The 20,136-nt window shown below is 48.4% G+C and overlaps 1 long non-coding RNA gene across 2 annotated transcripts in view; it reads right to left on the reverse strand.

Annotated features, from left to right (window-relative positions):
• The window catches only part of LOC123785934 (uncharacterized), a 31,774-nt gene that overhangs the window by 3,247 nt on the left and 8,391 nt on the right, over positions 1–20,136 (reverse strand). Inside the window, exon 2 of one of the 2 annotated variants that reach the window (XR_006777823.2) lies at positions 2,668–2,827. This is a non-coding gene — a long non-coding RNA (uncharacterized LOC123785934). Of the gene's footprint in view, positions 1–2,667; positions 2,828–18,094; positions 19,528–20,136 lie in introns of both variants that reach the window. The other variant, XR_015725188.1, reaches the window with a different exon arrangement.

Raw genomic sequence — 20,136 nt, forward strand, 5'->3', positions numbered from 1 at the left:
ATGTAAAATGTTATAGCTGCTATGGAAAACAGTATGGAAGTTCCTCTGAAAACTGAATTACCATAGGATCCAGCAATCCCACTTCTAGTTATCCAAAAGCATTGAAATCAGGATCTCAAAAAGGTATTTGTACCCCCGTGTTCGCTGCCACATTATTCATAATAGCCAAGTTGTGGAAACAAATCCAAATGTTCAAATGTTCATCAGTGGATGACGGGATAAAGTAAATGTGGTATATACATACCGTGGAGTATTTCTCAGCTTTAAAAAAAGAAGGAAATCCCGCCACGTGCGACAACACGGGTAAGCCCGAGGACATGATGCTAAGTGAAATTAACCAGTCACAGAAAGGCTAATATTGCACGATTCTACTTACATGAGGTACCTAAAATGGCCAAACTCACAGAAGCAGAGAGTAGAATGGTGGTTGCCAGGGGCTGGGAGGAGGTGAAACAGGTAGTCGCTGTTTGATGGCTACAAAAATTCAGTTATGCCAGTTGAGTAAGTTCTAGAGATCTGCTGTACAACACTGTGACGATAGTTAACAATTCTGCACATGATGCCCTTCAGCATGTGTTAGCAGGGTAGATCTCATGTTAAGTGTCCTTACCACAAGAAAGAAAGAAAGAGACAAGATGAGGAAAGACAAGGAAAGGAAAAGAAAGAGGAGAGAAGACTTTAGACCCAGGGTTGACTAACGACGGCGAACAGGTCAAATCCAGCCTGCTGCTTCTTTTTGTAAATACATAAAGCTTTACTGCAACACAGCCACATGCATACGCATCGTCTATGGCAGCTCTCACACTCCCACAGCAGAGCTGAGTAGTCGTGACCGAGACTGTATGACCCACAAAGCCGAAAGCCCTGACTCCTCTACACGAGGGTGTCAGCTGTGGGTCATCTTGGTACTTTCCACATTTTCGTTCTTGATATTCCCTCTGCTAAACTTGAAACATGTCCTACCGCCAATAGTCTTTCACTCAATCTACAAACTGGGCTTAACCTTATTTGCCATAATCCTAATCCACATGCGCCAAGGTTATGATGTTTAATAAGCTAGTCACCAGCCACACGGCTATTTAAATGTAAAGGAATTACATGTGGCCCTTGACAAGAACACTCTTGCACCCCCTGCCTTAGATTCCTCAGCACTCTCATCACCACACCAGAATGTCTCAAACACCTTTACCTGAACTGCTTTAGAGGAAGAGGGGCCAAAACCCAACAAAAAGTCCCTGTACTAAGAACATCAGAGGGCACTCATAAGCACCTACTGTGAGTCAGACTCTGCTTTGAAAATATCATGGCATTTAGCCCTCACGTCAACTTCTGGAATCACATCACATCCTCACATCAGGAATGATCCCCATCCTACACATGAGAAAACAAAGACTCAGAGATGCCCTGCTGAGCTGGCAGAGCCATACGTGAACTGAGATCTGCCTCTCTGTGCACTTCCATACTGTCTGTTGCTTAAACATTCCTATACAATTACCAGGAGGAAGGTCTATCACTGTAGATACAGAGATGATCAGCAGGAACTATGCTAAATGAATTCACTTCGGAGGACCTATGGTATCAGCCTGCCCCCAGAGCCTGATGCCACTGTGTGTGTTCCTTGGAGAGTCAGTTATCATTGGGTTCCTTTTTGAATTTTTATAGTTGTGTGCTGCAGTAAGGGTGTGTGGAGGAGGGGGCACTATTCAGAGCAAAGTCTGCCTTATTCTAAGACCGTGGAAGACCTAGTTGTTCCCTGCCAATTTATTATTGCTCCAATAATCACATGATAAACGTCCATGCTCCTCATCCAAAGGAGAAAACCAAAATTGTGAGGTGGTTCTGGAAACCACATCGACAAAAAACAGTTACAAGACCAGGGGATGCTTAGTTCAGAGAAGAGAAACTCTGATGGAAGCATGTTGGCTGTGTGCTATGTTTTCAGGAAGCTCTGCCATATCAAGAAGGGCAGCCTTCTGTGTGTTCTTCCAGAACTGAGAATGAAGACCAGTAGCTGGAAGTAAAACGGAAGCAGATTTTGGCTCAAAAGTTGAAAGAATATTCCAACAACTACAAATATCTAACAACGCAATGAGCTTTTGAGATGATGAGCCCATCCAGGTCTGGAGATGTCCAAGCAAGAGCTAGATAACGTCTGCTGGGAATACTGTGGCATGGGCTTTTGTAAAGTGTGAAAGGTTATGGGGTTCCTGGGTGGCTCAGTCGTTAAGCGTCTGCCTTCAGCGCAGGGTGTGATCCCAGAGTCCTGAGATCAAGCCCCACATTAGGCTCCATCCTCCTCTGCGAGCCTGCTTCTTCCTCTCCCACTCCCCCTGCTTGAGTTCCCTCTCTCGCTGGCTCTCTGTCAAATAAATAAATAAAATCTTTAAAAAAAAAAAAAAAAAGAAGGAGAAAAGAAAATTGTGAAAGGTTAGACTAGCTCACCTCCATGGCACCCTCCAATTCGAAGAGCCCACAGTTCTGTGAACAGACACCAGCCCAAGGACCACACTGAGAAAACGAGTGCTTTGAACCAAAGGTGCTCTGTCTAACTCCTTCCACATTCTAATGCCAACATCTCACTCACTGAAGATAAGCTAGTGCTTATTTCCAACCAACCCCCCGTCACCTATGGTCACAATCCAGGACTAGCCAATATTCATGGTTTACCTATAAGAAGAAGGATTTCTCCATTTGTCAAGCAAAACTGAAGGCTCTGGCTTTGGAGGAGGCAGCCAGGGAGTGGATGATCAAAATAATATTAACTGATATTTACATTAAACTTTGCCATTTACAGGGGACCCATGATCCAATTAATCTTCCCAAAAGCCTGCAGAGGAAGGAAGACATGTTAGTCATTATCATCCATTTGTACTGAGAAGTTGCCTGGTTGCCCCGCAAATGCACATTGCTACAGATCTGAGTGACATCTCAAAGATGGTAGGGACCAGTTTGGTAGACGCCATTTTGATCAATGCCCTGTGGACACTAGCTGAGAGTTGAGGACTATTAGTTAAAATTTGTTCGTGGTTCTCATAATGAAGGTGGTCATTTTGGCACATGGAACATGGCAGAAGGGAACACATTGCTCAGAACATCATGTGCTTACAGTGTATACTTTCTACAAGCCTACCAGCATTTTCCAGTGCTTAAATTGTTAGAGTGAGTTTCACATCCTGAGGATGCATTCAGCTTGGGAGGCTAGATACTGCCAAGTGCTAATTATCAAGGCTTATGCCATTTAAATATAGGTTGCCATTATTGTTCATTGCTCCCGTCAGTGCTACTGGATTTTATATCCTGTTTTCCCATCAGGTCTGGACTGAATCATCCCCTCTTCTGTCACAACACTTGCCTTTGCAGCCTCCCAGAAGGAAAACAGTGTGCAAATGTTAGTTAACCTATGTGCTCATTAGAGGATGCTTGCAAATGATCACCTGGAGAAGCCCTTTGGTGCTGCTGGGGTTATTAGGGTGATCAATAAGACCTCAGAGTAACTGGAGATCGCCCTCGCTGCTTCTTAAACTAAAACATCCATCATCAGAAACGTGCTTGCCAGCATTTACAGCAGGCAAATGCTGTACCAGGTGGAGAATTGGACAGACACACAATGGAAGGTAGGGGAGAGCATTCCAGGTAGAGGAGGCATCTGAACAAAGGCAGAAGGCATGAAAATGAAGGGCCTCTTCCGCATACCAGAGGACCGAGTGCACAGACAGGCACTGGGAGGCTGAACAGGTGGCCTGGGGTGATGCTGTGAAGTCCCTCAATGGTAAACTCTAGAGAATACTTAATGCTATAGTCCAGCGCTGGTCAAATGTGCTTGTCAAAATCACCCGCAGGGCTTGTGGTGCCCCTCCTGCAGAGTTTGATTCAGTGGGTCTGGGTGGGGTCCGAGAATTTGATTTCCAGCAAGCCCCCAGGTGGTGCCAAGGCTGCTGGTCTAGGGACCACTCTTTGGGAACCACTGCTATAGTCACTCAGCACTGTTTTGAGTAGGGAAGAAAGACGATCAGAGCTGTGTGTTTACGGTCTTTAACTGACCAGCTTGAAGAGCCCATAATTCTGTGATAAGATATGGAAGGAAAGGAAAAAGACTTAGCCAGGCAGTGGGTCTGTGTTCAGTGGTGAGATGTGATCACAACTTCTCACTTTTCACCCAGCTGGCGCTAAGGCACATGACACATGTTGCCCACAGAAGAACAATTGAACCTCAAGAGTTTTTTAAATTACCAGATAACGCATGCCACTTAATAAAACTCTAGAACGGAGTTTTTAAAAACAGAAAACACATTTTCTTAGTGTCGGTTTTTCTAAGGGCATTTATCATGTTGGTGGTCATCAATGACCCCATTAGCTGATGGAAGGAGTGTTACATAGCTTTTCCTCCTCCTGATCTCCTAGGTGTGAAGAGGGAATGACAGATTGTGAGATTTATTCTGAAACATCTTCAGTTTCACTGCCGTCACAGAAATGCCAACTAGAAAAACACTGGAAGGGCCCAAAGCTCTGCCCTGTCTATAGGAAATCCTGCCATGGCCCAAACAGGAAAGCTAACATGGCATTCTTCTAGGCTGATTATTAGAAGTTGCTGCCCTGACCAAGGAGGCCACATGATTTAGGGCAGAGCAGGAGGAGGAAAGAAGGGGAGGGGTTTTTTGGGGTTTTTTTGTTTTTTTTACCAGTAGCAGGGATGGGAGCAAGTTAGTCTTAAATCCTCTCCTAGTGGCCTGGTTGATTTAAGAGAAAGCTATCACCATCCACATCAAAGCATTATTAATGATTAGAGCTTAATGCATGGCTTTATGTTATACTGTATACAGGGGCTTCTAGAGTCAAGTGCTTTAGTCCTGTCCAGCTGGAGAATGTTGTATTTCAAGCCCACACTACAGAAGAGCTGACACCCTCACCTAGCTTTTGAAGGACCTGGATTCTTTTTCTGGTTCTGCAACTCTGAATTTGATCAAGAGCTTATCTTCTCTGGACCTCAGATTTCTCACGTGGGAGAGCAGCAAGGTTGTACGTAGTTATCTGTATAATCCTGCCATCACTGATCTTCAGGGATTCTGCACCCCATTTGCTATGAAACCAGCTTTATGGAATCAGAGTCCTGAGCAGTGGTCCTGGTACCAACCCCCCTTGGACAGCTTAGTTTACTTGAACCCGGCTAAGTTTAATTCCCTCATTCCATTAGCATTTACCTCTCTGCTGGCTAGAAAAGACCAGGGTGGAAACGTTTCAGTATAAACAAGTAAGAAAATTATCTAGGAAACGAATGATCTTATCTGGTCAGGATGAATGAAGAAGGTTCAGTGCTCATCTCTTCATCAGCTTTATGGAGAGCATTTATACCACAGAAAGAAACAAACATCATCGATCACTTTAATTGACTTCTACTAGGTCTCAACACTACTCTTCCCCTTGAGATCCACTAAGGTTGGCCAATCCCATCCTCAGCTCACACTCAACACTTTCTCTCCTTATCCATCACCCCAACTCTGTTCACTCCTCTGTATCATGTTTGTATGTGTCCATTTCTTCAACCACTCCATCACAATGTGGTCCTGAGGGCAAGCGCCACAGTTGGTTCTTCTTTACGTGATCTTTGTGTTCTGTACCCATCAAGTTTGGGGAAACAATTAAGGCACAACTATAATGCCTTTGAGTCCTGATTCTCCACCAGGGTCATTCCTGGAAGTCCAAACTCCTCATGGAGGAGGGAAAGGGAGGTTGGAGGCCTGCGAAGTCAGATGGCGGGAAAGGACTTGTAAAGAAAGCTGGAACATTAGGGCTGGAAGAGGTAAACGATAACATGGCAAAATGAGACTGGGAAAGAAGCAATCAAGGCAGGAAGATGCCCGGTACCTATTTGGTCCAGCCTGTAGCTGTCTCTCCAGAGAGGACCAGGATGGAGAAGTGTCAGTATACACAAGAAAGCAGTGTGGAATACTGTACAATTAATGACCCCACAAAGACCGGCAGAGGTAAGACGCCGGGCCACCCAAGACTCAACTGTGGGAGTCCTAGTCTTACCTCTGTCTCCATCCGTCTCTCTGTCCTCTGAATCCCAGAAGCCTTATGAGCCCTTACCATGCTCCACCTGTGGGGATGCCACTGCCCCCCTATCTAGAATATAAACTGTTCTTGGCACGCGCGAAGTGGTGAGGAGAGTGCTGAGCACAGGGTAGACATTTAGTGACGGGACTGCAACCCCAGAACAAAAACCAGGAAGATGGCACAGACTTCCCACAAGCCCTGTAGGGAGAGCACGAACTCTGCCATCCTAAAAACCGCCAACACCACATCTGAAATATCGCTCTGTCCCCTGAAAATTCTCACAGGGCTGTTCAGATGAGAGTCAGTGAGGGGCCCTCACAAACTTAACCCGGCGGCTATGCTCTGAGTGTCCACTGTGTGTCAGATGCTTTGCGGGGGCTGGGGCCACAGGGAGAAGAGACACGGTCCCCTACTTGTCAGAGCTCAGAGCTCACAGTCTCATGGGGAAGATGGGCATTAACAAAGAAATCACACGCGTGATGAAGGTTACCGGAGCATCCTCACAGCGCTCAGAAGTTGGGTGGCCAGGCCTTTGCTTTGGCATTGTGCTGGCAGCTCCTACCCATCCAAGGAGCAGCCCATCAGACAAAATGGGTCAATTTCCCGCTGGAGACTGAGGAAGGAAAGCTGAGGTTGCTCCGCTAACCTTCAGCGACTTAGTAAAATAGAAATCAGAGCAGTGGCTTCTGTTAAAGGGAGGACAGGACATAGAGGACACTGGCCTTTTCACACATGTAATGACTCCATAGCCTGCAATGTCCTCATACAGGCTGATGTGCATTTCCCCAAAGGGCGGCTCTGCTCCGTGTCAGTGCCAGTAACACCCTGGAGAACTGGAGGCTCTGACTTCCTACACCCCCCACCGTCTACAGCGGAGCCCTGAATTCTGGAATAAACGAAGAGGCCCCCTGAGCCCCAGGGCTGCAGTCACAAAACCCATGTGCTTCTTTTTCTCCAGGAAAAAGAAGACATTTCCAAGTCCATAGCCTACTCTGAGAGAAATAAGGCTGTGGACTAGAAGAAGCAGAACATGGCAAAGCCAGGAAGAACAAAAGCGGAGAGTCCGGGGAACAAAACTAAAGGTCCAGGGAAATAACAGCACACAGCAATACGGCTATGTGGGGGACAAAGGGCCAACCCCATGAATCTCAGCTGCTTTGAGGGAGTATCACTGAGCTACAGCAGTATTGTATACTCTCTGATATCGACTGCTGCATGTCATTAAAATAAAAATTATATTACCTTAAATATGTAATATATAAGAAACCAGGACTATCTTACAAAAGTTAAAAATCTTGAATTTTTTTAGTTCAAGAGGTAAATTTTAGATGCTAGGAAAAAATATGCTATTTGGAATACATCATTTTCTGAGAAGCTTATAGAAAGTTGGAGAAATCAAATGTTACCATGTATAAGAACTGGCTCTTAAACTGCTGCCTTACTATGCATCCTTCCCTAAATAACTAAGCATCAAGAGGGTGATTACCACAAATGGGAAGAAGAAAAAAATGTCTTACATATACAGTATTGACTGGGATTACATAATACGGACATTTCACAAGTATTCCGGATGCTGTATCCAAAATCTCCTCTGAAGAGCTAATGAGAGGCCCTGGGAAATTCTGGTCCTGGCAATCCATCAATAAGACAAGAAGCTACTCTCCAGGTATCAAAGGCTAGGATGCCCCTAAAGGGGTTAGTGACAGCCTGGCCTCTGAAAAAACAACCCAAATCCATACTGATTCCTTGACAATGACATTTAGAGGACACAGAACACTGGAATGATTGTGTCGGGGCACCGTGTGCCAAAGGCAAATGCTTGCACTTCGGAATGGCAAACCCTGTTCGGGAGCAGATGTACGACAAGGCAGGCCTGGCTGCGCCGAGAGCCATGGAAACTCTGTCGCAAGCTGCTGTCACGAAGCAGTAACAACACTCCCAAAGCCGGCTTCAGTGCATATTTAAGACAGGTTTCAACTCATCAGCCACCACACCCGTTGTCTGAAAGCATCACCGAAAAGATAAGCATACAGGCAATAAAATGAACTAGGGCAAAGTTAACAGCTTCCAGGTAATCCATGTTGCCAGAAAACTGGGCCTTCTGGAAGCAGCAGGACAGAGGCCCGATGCCCCGTGCCCAGGGAAACCACCTGGCTCTACACCTGCACATGGGGTCAGGTAGGAGATAGGGGACTTGCTGCATCCCTAGTCCAAGAGGGGAGAGGGCCCTGAGTGTGAGCCGAGTCTGCCCCAGACAGATTCTTTCCTTTTCTGAGCTCTGTCATCCTCCACACAGCTGCCAACTATGAATGTGCAGGCTTCTATACAAAAAAGGCTGTGTTTGGTCTCAGATGGCATTTCAACCAAAGGCCAAGAAAAGGAAGGAGGGTACTATGTTGTGCCCACCACAGCCAGCCTAAGCACACATCACTGGGTTGAGTGTTGGCACTGCCAGCATTGTGTTTAGTACCGAGCACTGTGCAGTCACCTTTTCTGCCGCGAGCTGCTTTCTCTGGGCTGATTCCACTCATTTGCCCTCAGAAATCTGAGAAGAGGGGCCAAGAGCTTGTGGGGCGTAGTGGGACATGGCTTTGGCACCAGTTGGGCCTGAGTTGCAATCCTGGCTCTACTACTTATTAGTGGGTCCCCTCTACCCTTTCCACTAACCACTCTGAGCCTCAGTTTCCACAAGTGTAAAGGGAGACTAACAATACCTCTCTTTCATATCTGTTTTAAGAATTCAAGATCATGTAATATCCTGCTGAGAACTGACACATAGGAGTTGCCCGGTAAATAACAGCTTTTATTATTAGTTACCAATATCATCATATGGGGTTCATTACTATGCGGGAATGATTACAAGGAAAGTAGGAAGGGACGAGATATTGGCACAAACAAGGAGAGGGGCTTCACTTATTAAGAAAGATTTTTCAGACCACAACGTAGCTCTCCTATAGGAAATGTTCACCAGGTCAAAATCCTACCTCCCTCAAGGGTATTAAGAGTATATAAATATCACGTATCCTCTTTAAGTTTCCCACAGCCTGTGATCTGCAGCAGGCAAGTTTCGTCCTGTTTTCATGGGTAGGAGAAACTGAGGTACAAAAGATCCCCTAATTCTCTGAGTGAGTCAGAGGCACCTCCCATAAGTAAACCCAGGGGCATCAGTCTCCATGCTTTCTGGACCCGAGCTGTTCAGCAAATGATTCATATTGATAGAGATCCCAATTTAAAAAAAAAAACAAAACAATCCTACAATAGAGATCACTATGTTTTTGGCAACCAGCAAGCTAACCTTCAGAAGCCCTGGGCTGGTCTTCCATAGCACGTGCTCCGACACCATCCTGTGTTGACCTCTCCTCTCTTGGTTGTGTCTGCTTCTCGAGAGAAAGCAGGAAGCAGCATAACTAGACTGAGCCCCATGGCACACTCTCCCTAGGGCCTTCTGGACTCAACCAGCAGTGGTCCACACTGCCTCACAAGGGATGGTGTCGACTCTAGGCATCTACCAGCTCAAATCTTGGCTCTCCTACCCCACCCGCCAGTTCTTGGGCATACACCTTTCACCCAGTCAGCTAATTCCGATTAGGGTCACCAAGCCTGGGTTGGGGACATGCAGAGCACCTCTGCTAGTGTAAAGGAACCAGCTTCCTCAGAAGTGAGCCCCCACTTTGCAAGACTCCACATTGGGTTTTGCTCCCTGCTTCGTTAGATTATTTACCTATCTCTCTTGTGCCTCCTGCATACACACGTCTGGACCAAGGCCTTTTCTTCTGAAATTTGGAAGGCTCACAAGGGATGAAGCTGAAGCCTGTGGCCAAATGGCTGCCAGAGGCCATGGAAGAAATCCCTTCTCTCCATATCCTTCCTATTAGGTGGACAGTTCATGCTTCCCCTGGAAGAACTAGAGGCTGGGATTCCTGGTTCATATAGCTGGATAGTGTTCCCATCCTGTGTATTTAGGCGTCCGAGGGAGGCCTTCATAAACAGGCACTTGGTGTTGCACCTAGCAGAGGGACTTGAACGTAATTGGGACAAAAATATCTGCTGAATGAATGAATGTTCTTTTCATGGCACTCATATGTGCTTATTTCATGTCTTGCTATTTTTTAATTGTACCTTAAGTGATGATATCCCAGCTTTTGTAAATGCAAATTCCAATTAAGTTCCTTTAGAGAAGCAATTAGAATTAAGCTATGTTCAGGACAGGCTCAGGTGAGCAAATGCAAGGACCAAAAATCATCTCATCAGTAATTTTTCTGGCTGAAAAGATGCAGAGACCGGTTAAGTGTTACTCTATTTCAGGGAGCAGAGGCATTCCTCTGTGCACAGTGAGAGGAAGCCAAAGCAACTTCTTGTGACAAGTTCAAAAAGCCCAAGAGTTTAGCAACCTAGAAAGGCCTCCCTGGGCCTGTAAGACTCTGCTGCCAGGGTCACCAAGACACTAGCAACATAACAAACATCACTAGCACCAGCCCTGCTGGAGACAGTGCTTTCAAACACATTTGCGCCTGACCCCGGGCTTCTCTTCTTTCCTCTTCTGCTGCCCAGTTCTACTGCAGCCCTTCGGAAGCTCTGCATCACAGAACTGCTCCCTCTCCCTGCACATTCCTCATGCCAATCCTTTGTAAATGTTTGCTTTAGACGTAATCTGCAGCTTTACTAAGATTATGTCCCGAGCACACAGTTTTTAGTCATCCGAATCTCTGCGCCAGGAGAGCAACCGCTTTCCCGCACCCTTAATTCTTGTCCCTGCTTTATTCCTTAGACTCACCCAGGTCTTTCTGTTCTGCTGGGGGCACTTCAGACGCAGAGTCCTACAGAATCCTGGAGGACAGCGATCGCTCGTTACCCTTCCTATCTTCTATGTGTCTCACGCATGGGAGGCACTCAACAAATATTTTTAGCAAACCAGTCTACTCATTGCTCCCTGAACTCATGAAGCACATTCCCATCACCAGCCCTTGCTGAAGGTCTGCCTCCTGCCAAGAATGCACTCCCTGCTCCTTTCCATGTATGCAAATCTGGACTGTCCCTCAGGACCAAAACCAAGCCCTCAGAGAACCCTGTTCTCTTGGCAATTAACATGGTAATTTTTTAAATATTAGTTTGTTTCTGGTCTTGTCTCCTCAATTAATCTGAGGTTGTTTTTGCTCCATCTGAGCCAAAGCAACTTGCCAGAACCAAGACCAGTGGTCTGGCTGAGGTGAAAAAGGGGGCCTCATACCAAGACTTTTCCTTAGGGGTGAGGTCAGGGATCTTTCCAAAACAGACCCCAGGATAACAAATGAAAGACACCCACGTGGAGGCAGAATCTATGTGAATGATTTAGACTCAAAGGTAGGAGCAAAGGGACAGAACAGGTACAGAAGCTGAGGTTAGGATGTGGCCAGTCCAGAGTGACGGCCTTTGCCAAGGCTCACTTGCCCTGCTCAAGTCCTGCTCCTTCGGGCGGGATAGGTTGGCCCCTGAGGTAGTACTCCCCAACTCTGGCCCTGACACTCTTGAGCAGGAGCTGCTGAATCCCTTATTACAACACCTTCACTTCCACGCAGCACAGTGAGTGGTACACAAAACACAGGTTTTCCATTGGAAGAAAGGGAATAATGAGGGAAGAAAAGAGACAAGTAGATTGTTGGTCCACTCCTCTCTGCCAGTTCAGAAGGCCAAATTGAGCCCATGTAAACTGCGATCCCCACCCCCACCCACTTGCACACACCCACCCACCCAGTTGTTTTGTGATAATCACCACATCTTTCATGATTTGGGGATTGCTTTTTTTTTAATGCATTTTTTTTAAGAGCTCTATGCCCAGTGTGGGGCTTGAACTCACAACCCCAAGATCAAGAGGTTCATGCTCTACTGACTCAGCCAGCCAAACACCCCAATTTGGAGATTGCTTGAATCACTCTGGTAGGTCTTGAGCTCCTCAATCACAAGGACTTTATCTGCTCTTTTTTTGTATCTACCACTGAGGAACAGGCGCTGGTTCCCAGCTCTGAGATGGGCATGGAGGGTCTCAGCGCACAGCTCACAAGCGTCTCTGGGCAAGACTCTGCTTCCAGTTAAGCAAGAGTGGTTGGGACCCGTCTGCGGGTTCCACCCCTCTGTCGTTGTGTAGTTTCCCACAGTTATCTCTTGCCCCACTCCCATCCCAAACACCTGAAGCCAACCATGCCAAGAGAAAGGCAGAGGTCCCCACTCCCGTAAACCTTCCCTCTGCCCCTGCCTATTCAGAGGAAGTGGGTAGGTGTGCAACTGTGCCCCAAGGATCCTTCCCATCACCACAGGTCCATGATTATGGCCCCGCCTGGGTCCTGGCCAAGGGAACCAAGAATGGACTCGGCAAGAGTACCCCTGGGCTTGAAATGGGTCTGCCTTGTCTCCCTCTTTACTGCTTTTCCAGGCAGAATCACACCCAGGGGAAGACAAAGTTACTCTCACACTGTTGTTCTTAGAGTGGCCTCTCCCTCTAATCACACGCAAGATTGGAAAACTAAGTGTGTCAGGGGAATTCCAAGCAGTAAAAACAAAACAAGATTAAAAAACAAAACACACACTCCTCATCAACAAAAGAATGAGAAATTCTGCCCCATTAGGTGAAATCTGATTTCAAATAAACGAGTATAGTTAGAGGAAAAGAGCCCATGTGACCGAAGAGCAAATTAAAGCTGCCAAGCAAAATCCGAAGAGCGAACGGGGGAGGCGTGTGCTTATTTTTATGACCAATGTGAAAGAGAGGTTACGGGAGAGAGAGGGCTGGGAGAGAGAGGGCTGACCCAGTCAGAGCCGCAGGGAACCAAGCTCTCTGACCAGGCAGGCAGGCAGGCCTCGGCTCACCTTTCCTGTTCCAGGCCCGGGTGTTATCTCTGAGCAAACAAAAGCTTGTCTCTTATCAGGTGGAGCACACAGACGGTGTTGACCCAGCACTTGACCCACACAGAGGCTCCCCCTCTGGACCTGAACTACAACCCCATGGGTAGGCAGGACAGGGACTGCTCCAACCATTATACAGATGAGGAAACCAAGTCCCAGAAAGATTTGCTCCAGGTCTTCTAATTAGAAAACTAATGTAACCAGAACTTGAATCTGGTCATTCTGACACCAAGCTTAGAGCTCCCTGCACTGCCCCCTGGGCCTTGGGCCTCTGCAGGAAGGGAAGGAACTCAGCTGGGTAGTCCGTAAGGTCCCTTGGGCTTCTTTCATCCCTTTTAAACAGGAAGTGAGAGCACAGACTCCTGTCCAACCCCCAACCTGCCCGATTATTTCCGTTAACGCCAGGGCTCAACAGACTTTCAATGGCTACAAACTGGCCCTTGAACCAAAGGCACCCAGTCAGCCACACTCTTTCATGCCAAAGCTTTCTCTGATAAAACAAATCTATAGAGAGAGATTTTGACTAACGGGCCCCACCCAGCTCAGCCAAAGAGAGATAATGGGTGGGTGACAAGGCTTCCTATTTTAGGAAATCTGTCAGTTCTCTATCAGCAGAGCCTGGGCCTTTGGCCAATAAGGCCCTGGGGAGAGGAAGAGTGAGGAGTCAGGGCCGCTGTCGAGAACTGGCGCCCCACCACTGAGGCTGGCAGGCTGGATGCGTGGGCAGGGCGGGGGGGGGGGCGGTGCTCAGCCCCTCTGAGCTCATGCTAGAGCACGGCCACTGTGGCCCAGCTCCCCGTCCACCTCCGAGGGGCAGAGATGCCCTTCCCACAGCCTGGCCCGGGGAAAGGGGGTTAGGAGTCTACCCTGCTCACTCCCAAGTGTCCACAGAACAGGCCCAAACCCGTCCTCTACTCCTATTTCTCCCCGAAGAGGAAGAGGTGGCCCCCTACAGCAGCCGCGGGCCCCTAGGCAATTTCCTCTTCCGTAAAAAAGTGACAGCAACACCTTCTTCATGGAATACTGTGGTGATTAAATGAGAAAATGTGTGTGAAGCACCCAATACATGGTGGGCACTCAAGTACAAGTCATTTGCCCCTTCCTCCCAGAAGCAGTTCTGATTGTCCTGTGGCCTTGGCCCCTCATTGGTCTTAGTCTGTATCATCCATGACAACTTTCCCTAATCCCCAAAGACATGACTCTCCACCCCCGCTGAGTATGCCCATCTCCTTCGGGCCGCTGTGGCCGCACTGCTGCCGTATATCTCACACATCAAGCACAGATAGCATTTGCTCTGTGCCCAGCACCCTTCTACGGCCCTTACGGATCTAAGCTTCCCTGGGGGAGGACAAAGGGGAGCTTCCCACAGCATTTCAGGGCAGGAGGGACCACCCCTGGGTGCAGGCCCTCTCCTTTGCCCATCACAGTGTCCATCCAACGCTCTCAACAGCATGCACGAGGTACAATTTTGCAGGGTACTAACCCTTACTTCGATTTTCAAATACAGCATCTTTCCTTTTATAGGATGTTTTCAAAGTCTTATTCCACCGATTTCTGATGTTAATGCATGGTCTTTTTTTTTTTTTTAAGATTTTATTTATTTGACACAGAGAGAGACAGCCAGCAAGAGAGGGAACACAGGCAGGGAGAGTGGGAGAGAAAGAAGCAGGCTCCCAGTGGAGGAGCCTGATGTGGGGCTCAATCCCAGAACTCCAGGATCATGCCCTGAGCCAAAGGCAGACGCTTAACAACTGAGCCACCCAGGTGCCCCAATGCATGGTCTTTCTTTGAGAACTTTCCTTGGGTGGGCCTCTCCCATCCTACATTCCAAGACTGAAGCAACGTCAAGAGCTGAGGCCAAACTGCTGTGCCAATTAGGAGTGTGGACGCCCTCTCTTCTCAGACCTTTTCAAACTCAACAGTAAGAAGGATGGCAGTGGCAGGCTGGGGGCCCCAGCAGAGTTGGTGGGGGCAGCCACAGGAGAGAGTGTCAGCAGCTTCCAGAAAATGAACTCAAACATTTTAGGTTCCAATCTCTGCACGGGCCCCAGGACAGTGCAGCATAATGCAGTGTGATTACAGCAAGCAATGTAAAAATCAATTTTGAACAGGCAGCCAGCACAGCACCTATGAAAACAGATGACCCCTGGGTCCTTTCCTCCAAAGATCTGGTGGCCACAACCAGCTGCAACTCTAACAAGCAAACTTTCCAAATCGAACTAGTATCCTGGGCCTGAGGAATAATAAAAGACAAACCACCAGAGCTCAGGGAGAGGTTTTAATAAAGTCCTAAAGCACCTGAGCAAAGAACAGCTAAAATAAGACAAATCCCCTGAAGGGCTGTCAACCGTCATCATCATCATGGCCCTGGCTACCTAATGACAGGAGCCAGGAGGTAAGAGCAAGAAGTTGGCGGCTGCGGGGCCTCATCATCACCCCCATCACCGAGCCATGGCTCCCCCTCCCCACGGGACGCAGCGCTGGCTCGGGGCCTGCCCACTGGTTGATGAGGTAAATACGGAGGCTGGAGTTGTCTGTAGATAGGAAAGCAAGATATAGCGGTGCGGAAGCACAAAGTCGCTGCCCACAAGGCCTCCTACCAGCTATTGGAGACTGCACTGATCGCACCAGGAAACAGGAGGTGATGGGATGGCCCGAGGCAAGGTGTTCGCTGCTGTGTGCGCCCCTACCGGCACCCCCTTCCTGGGATCCTTGAGATGGAGCACATTTTTAAAGTACCCAGGGACACCCAAGTTCCCCAGGCCCTGTCGCACATCTTTTCCTTTCCTATTTCAGCAAGGGCACCCTTTGTTGCTTATTTAGTGATACTTTACAGATAATTTTCTTCTGGAGCAGGGCCAGTCTTATCAGATAATCCAGGCGTCTATGGGGAGTCCACCAACATGTCTTATTAAAAAATGAATGCTGGGGGTGCTTGGGTGGCACAGTCAGTTAAGCATCCAACTCTTGGTTTTGGCTCAGGTCATGTGTGATCTCAGAGTCGTGAGATCGAGCCCTGCATCAGGCTCCGTGCTCAGCGTGGAATCTCCTTAAGACTCTCTCTCCCTCTCCCCCTTCCCCCTCACCCTACCCCCATGCTCTCCAGAATAAATAAATCTTTAAAAAATAGAATGCTGTGTGAGGGCTGATTTATTAACTAAAGAAAAGAACAAAAACAAAAATTACACACCCAGAGATGACGGGTCCAGGACATGGGGGCAGGGTGTGGTTTATCTCAGACCAACTCAGAAGGGTTCCCCTTCAGGACAGGCAAGGAACCCTAAACTGCCCAACCATGTAGGAGCCTGTCTACTCCTATGCTTCTTGCTCTGAGGCTACTGTCCCAAGAGGACCTCCCAGTATGTAAGAACCAAGGCCAGGCAGTTGTGCCTTTCTCCAGGCTGGAGCCCAGTCTCCTGCGCTCCCAGCCGTCAGAGGTCCTGCTGCAAGTGAAAAGCCCAGTCTGATGAATAGCCAGCCAAGCTGCATCAGGCACACCTGCCCCTCTTCCCCTTTCCTCCACCGCACAGAACGGGAAAGGGTTTCTTTTCTGTCGAGCCCACAGCCGAAGAGCTGCCGGGTGCCACCTGACGTGAACTCCCTGGTGGCGGTCCTGTGTGGTTGCCATGGTGCCCTGCAGGGCCACTCAGCTCCCACAGCCCCAGCCTGCAGCTCCATAGGCAAAAAGGCAGAACGTCAATAAGACAAGATAATGAGCAGGGGCACTGAAATCTCATTTCAGCCAATATATTCCTCATCAGCCCCAACAAGCATTCGACTTGCTTTTATACTCTGTCAACCCTAGGGAGCAGAGGTTAAGACAAAACCATAAAGGACAGGCCTGTTGGATGAAGGCTATACAAAGAACGCTACCAATCCATAAGGCAGAAAATAAGGCCCTGGCACAGGGCAGGGGCTCAATAATAGCTGTTAAATTGTTAAATGAAGAAGTGAATAAAAGCAACTCGACTGTGATTTAGGCCTCTTGAGGAACATATTCTGAATAGGCACGGTCGGCATTAATAATTGGTATATTTGGTGTATCGTTTTCTGCCTTCGTGCGTTCTCACTTTTGATCTTTGCAATAAGAAAGGGCACTAGAGCTGGGCTGGGCCATCATTTCCATCTGCAGCTGAGAAAAGTAAGACATGGAGAGGTGGCCTGACCAAATGACTCAGCACATTGGTGGAGGCCGCGGGAGGGGGACCCGGGGCCCTGGCCTCCGACCCACCCTTCTCCTACCTCCTCTAACAGCTCGGCCACAGGCTCTCCTCCTCCCCCTTCCCTGGACATCGGACATCTGAGAGGAGGCAGGGGACCCAAGCGAGCACTGATGTCCTGTCCATGCCTCAGCTCACCGGGGGCGAATGATGAAATATTTATCTGGTGATAAGACTTTGCCCTTCAGATCAAATGGCCGCTCCTGCCTGGATTACCTTACAATAAAGTAAGACCCAGTGTCCGCGTCTGCTGCCTGCTGGCCCAAGCTGCTGAAGGGTCACTCACTCCAGCCTGCCTGTGAGCCACAGCGAACAGCTTCCCACCCCAAGCCCTCGAGCAGGGAAGCAGAAAGACCAGGAGGAAAGTCTGAGTGTCCCTCAGCCCCAACCACAACCCCTCCCTGGGACCGTCTGTCTTCTGGCCTTTCTGCTTCCCTTTCCTCCCCCAGTGATGTCACCAGGGAGCCACCCTCCTCTTCTTCCCTCAGAACACTGCCGCTGCCCAGAGCAACCCACAGGGTTCTCGCCCCTCAGGACTGCCTGTGGAGTAGACAACCTTCCTACTACTGGGAACCATTCAGGATAAAATGCACAAACGTGAGGAAACTACAAAGGCTGAAGAAAGCGGAGACTGTCTACAGTCACTGTCCCAGTGATTTCCTTTCTACTTGGTGTTTTAGAGCGCCTGTGGCCTTGAGCTCCACATAATGGAGCCGCACACTTGCCCAAGTCCCCTCTCCTCAGCTCAGCCAGAACATGCCCTCAGGCATGAGTGTGCGCTGTGCCCACTGGCCCCTGGTATTCTCAAGAGCCCCTGGCTCAGAATTGCTTGAGTATCGAGGATTAAATCAGGTAACACGAGAGAAGCTACATTAAGTGTTTTAAAATATATGTGCTATATGATAATAAGGTTAGTTGTCTGTGTTATTCTCCATTTCACTCACCCCCATGTGTTCTCAGTCCCAGGAGGCTGACCCCTGAGAAAGGCATCCTCCTGGGCACCCTTGCTGGTGACTTCTGGCTTGGCATCCAAAGGAAAAGAGGTTCAGGTACCAAACTCCCCTTCTTCTCTTTGCCCTTTAGCCTCGGGAGGTAATGGCTCCCAGCTGAGGGAACTCCCTGGGCACCTCCCTCTTTGCTCCCTTAGCCCTGCCTGCATCTGTGTTCATCTCTTAATTAAAGTCTTTCATTTGAGCCACCTGGGATAAATTGTTTTCCTGCCGGGCCCCTGACTGATAAACTCAGAGACATCCACATCTGTGTCCGATCAGCTGAAAGGGCCACTCCTGTGCTCCTTCATCATTGGGAACAGAGAAACCACAGTGTCCACCGATGGTTAACTTGTCTTCAACACAGAGCCTCCGAATTCCAAGCAAAGCGACCTTGCCCTTCCTTCCTCCTCCCATCTTTCTAGCTGTACATTCTTATAAAGCAGCTCGGCGTGGGCTGCCAGCAGTCTGACATCAGGATGGAAGAATACAGAGGCCTCAGAGGTTCTGCATTTTCTGGAATCTAATGATTCTGCTGATCCTCTGGTGTTTGGCAATAGCTATTTCAATGTCGAGATGCTTAAATCACTTCTTTGTTCTTTCTGCTGTGTAACTAGGGCACCACTAGGAGTCTGGAGGAATTGCTACTTGAGGTAGGTGTTTTGGGGGTGGAGAGGGTTGTTTTTCCCCTTGTTCTGGAGGAGTTAAGCCATGCACTTGGAAGAAGGTCAAATTTGTTTGGGCTTTTCTTTTGCAGTAGGTCCACAGCTGACCCCTTCTTCAAATGGTGCTCCTTCTGTCCCTCCGTCTCTAACATTACTTCTTCCTCTCCCTTCAGAGTGGCTGTCTACTTTGGGAAATATAAGTCCTTCCTTCTTCTTTTGTATTTATCTCCAACTCCAAGGAGCTGCAAGCTTCACTGCCAAGTGTCATTCATTATACATTTATTTATTGAAGGCCTGCCATGCACCCGGTGAGACTCGGGACATGGGTAACATTAGTGACCAAACGCAGGAAGTCTTATGGTCCAGGACCTCACAGTCTGCCAAGAAGGGAAGGCAAGAAAAAGCTCAGGGAATTAACAGAACACCCGGGAAGAGGGGGAACTTGGGGATGGGGGCTCCCCCTCGGCTCTGCCTCTTGACCATGAGTGTTCTAGGGCAGGGATCAGGTTCACAGCTAGCCTATTTTCCACACCTCAGAAAACATGCACTTCATAAATAAGTAACCACACCTGAGTTCCTATGCAAATAAGCTCAGCTCTGCTCTCTGAACAGCCAGGTTCACTTTTCCACCAGCCTTTTCTCTCCAGCTTCCACCCTCTGTGCTATCTGAACTCTATGGCACTCATTTGTCATGGTCTGTCCTTACTGAATGAGACAGCAAGCCTGAAAAAGAAAGGACAATTTGAAGGGTCTTCATCTGGTCTCCCTCAGCCTGAGTTCCCTTCGGGGCCAGTGCAAAACAACAACGACAACAACAAAAACACCATGCGACAACTGCTACGGAAAGCAGCAGCGGGAAGAGCTAAATCCATTTAGATTCGGAAAAGGGAGGGAGGCCAGTAGAAGGAACCCAGCGGGCAGCTGCTCTTGCCGCAGTGAACTCCCTTGCACATTTCACAGGCGGCTCCCCGCTAGTCCCAGCTCACCCTCGCTTACCTCACAGCCAAAGGCAAAGGAAGGCTGCTGGGAACTTTGATTTCAGTTCAGACTGATTTCCAAACTGTCCTGGGGATTCTAAACCTTCAGTACCCCCACCCCAGACACTTCAGACTAGGCCGTAAGGAATCCTACGTCTTGCATTTATCTGGGAGAGGACGTTCCAGGAGTCTATGTGGGTGAGACTCAAAGCGAAGACTAAATAGGAAATCTGACATCCCTTTTCGTTCCCGTTTCCTTCTGTGAAAACCCTTCAAATCCAGAAGTCACTGAATGTCGTAGTGAGGAGAGATGGTGGGGGTCGGTCAGGCCAACGGCCCATCCTCGATTTAGGAG

The sequence above is a fragment of the Ursus americanus genome, chromosome 7, assembly GCF_024610735.1.
Source record: "Ursus americanus isolate L20-20 chromosome 7, mUrsAme1.1.p, whole genome shotgun sequence".
NCBI lineage: Eukaryota > Metazoa > Chordata > Mammalia > Carnivora > Ursidae > Ursus > Ursus americanus.